Genomic DNA, 2,500 nt, shown 5'->3' on the forward strand with positions numbered 1-2,500 from the left:
CTTTTGCGTTTTTCACTCAGTGACACGGAGACGAATGCGAGGGGGAGATTACTCGCGAGCTCGCGAGTGCCGTCAGATTTGAAAGATAGTGTGTGTGTGTGTGTGTGTGTGTACTCACATTTGAAAGAGAGAATTAAAACATCAACGCGACAGACAAATCAGCAAGACCATAGTCAATATTGGAGTAACTTTTCCCAGATGGAAAGAGCTCATGAGGAGAAAAGATTTTAAAACGGACGCCGAGGTTGCCTGCTTTCTTCTCGACAGGTAATTCAGCCTGTTGTAATTCATTTGTGTAAATTCGAAGTTTTATAGTTGCTTGTCTAACCATAGCATGGTTGTGCATAACGCCAGAACGACCTCTAGTATAACTTCATCCTCGCGTCAATGGTGAAAAAGTATTGTTTACCTTGTAACATAAATCTGTGCTGCGACGGATCACAGGTGATGAATAGTTTTAAAGGTGCAATTTTTTAAGCTATATAAAAAAAAAGGACACTGTAAATTTTAGTTATTTTTATTGTATTGCTTTTACTTTGTACACATTGTAACGTTAGCCTAATCTGATTATGCTGGGATAGCCGATTCCAAGGGTGACGTTTACCTCCTGACATCTGTCCTGTAGTTTTATTCATTTTAGACGTATTGTTTATTATTGTCATGGACGAAGTGATAACTGGAAGCCATGTTAATCTTGGAATAATACGGCCACCGTAGGAGTTAAAACGCCCTCGGAATTGAGAGGAACAGAAACTAATATTCACTGGGTAGTCATATACAATTTCACCGCTAGATGGGGGTAAAAATCACACAGTGTAGCTTTAAGTTTAGAGACGTGCTCCAGAAAAAAAAGTTCACTGAGACGGAGAGGCAGAAAGCATAACTTGTTTATTTTCTTTATTTTACAAAAGCTCTTTGTTTTGTTTTGATTGTAAGTGGACACATAAAAAAGTAGACATTTTACAGTTTTTTTCATATTTCTTAAGTCTGTATGACCATAAATGACAGAGTATTTTCCACTCCACTAACCCTAACCACTGTACTAAATACAGATAAAGCTAATGCTAAAAATCTGTTAACTTGAAGCTATCTTAACTGATGCAAGACTATGCTACTAACTAACTATGCTTCTAACAATACTACACTAACAACTATGCTAATTAACTACCTAGGCTACACGAAATAATCTAAATAACTATATAAATGCTATGCTAACTAGATACTCACAATTCCAACTCCTGACTCGCTACAGTGGTTTTGATGGAACAAGATGTTTTTATGCCAGGGGCTGAGCCTTCCAATAGGAAAATTCAACTGCATTAGCCACCGTTCAACCTGAAGAGGGCAGCACTCAGACGTTTTTACACCATATATTGTAGAATTAAAACACTTTATACCCAAATGTCAAAAAATGTACTCGAATTAATGACCAGCACTAATAAAGCCCTAGTCTTACAGATCATTAGCCTAACCTAACCCTAACCCTTTAACTTGAAAATCTGCACTGTAATAGTTACTGTACTAGTAAAACTGCAGTCATTTATCAGTTTAGTTATCTTGCAGATTGGCTGGGAGAGTGAGTGTGTGAGTTTAAAAAAGTTCCAAAGTTTTGGTGCTAAATGGGAGAAGGATCTACTGCCTGTAGTCGATTTTGATATTCTAGGTATTATCAACTGGCCAGAATTTTGAGATCGCAATAGACGTGAAGGACTATAATGCGTTAAGAGCTCGCTCAAGCACTGCGGAGCTAAACCATTTAGTGCTTTGTAAGTGATCAGCAATATATTAAAATGTATACGATGTTTAATAGGGAGCCAGTGCAGTGTGGACAGAACCGGGCTAATATGGTCATACTTCCTGGTTCTGGTAAGAACTCGAGCTGCTGTGTTTTGGACCAGCTGTAGTTTGTTTATTAAGCGTGCAGGGCAACCACCCAGTAGAGCATTACAGTAATCTAGCCTTGAGGTCATGAACGCATTAAGTCCAACCTTGCTCAGACCTGGACGACCCCTGTGGTCAGCGCAGTTGTCATACCTTGTAAACATATTCGACAGGTTGAATTTGTTGAACACATTGATGCAAGGGAGTCAGTGCATTCGTTGGATCTTTGGCGTGATTGGCTGATTAATAAAAATGTTGCATGTTTCCCAACTTCGCTGTCATGTGCAAGAGACGGATAAATATCTCTCCTCTGATCAACACAGTCGCTCAACATTTTGAAGGACTGAAACAACAATTCGGCCGTTACTTCAGTGAGGATTTTGGTTAAATTATTTGGGTCAGAGACCTAGGCGCCGAGGAAAAACACCAGATATTCTCCATTCATTTTAACCAATAATAATAATGAAAAATGATTGCAGCTTTCAGACAAGACTTTCTTATTTTTATAGTTTATTTGAGGCTGTTTCAATGTACTGGAGTGTGAACTTAGCAAAAATACAAGAATGGGATTGGAAGTTGGTTTCAGCAGATACTTCATATTAAATGATTCTGATTCGGA

Source organism: Squalius cephalus (genome assembly GCF_949319135.1).
Source record: "Squalius cephalus genome assembly, contig: scaffold_125, whole genome shotgun sequence".
Taxonomy (NCBI): Eukaryota; Metazoa; Chordata; class Actinopteri; order Cypriniformes; family Leuciscidae; genus Squalius; species Squalius cephalus.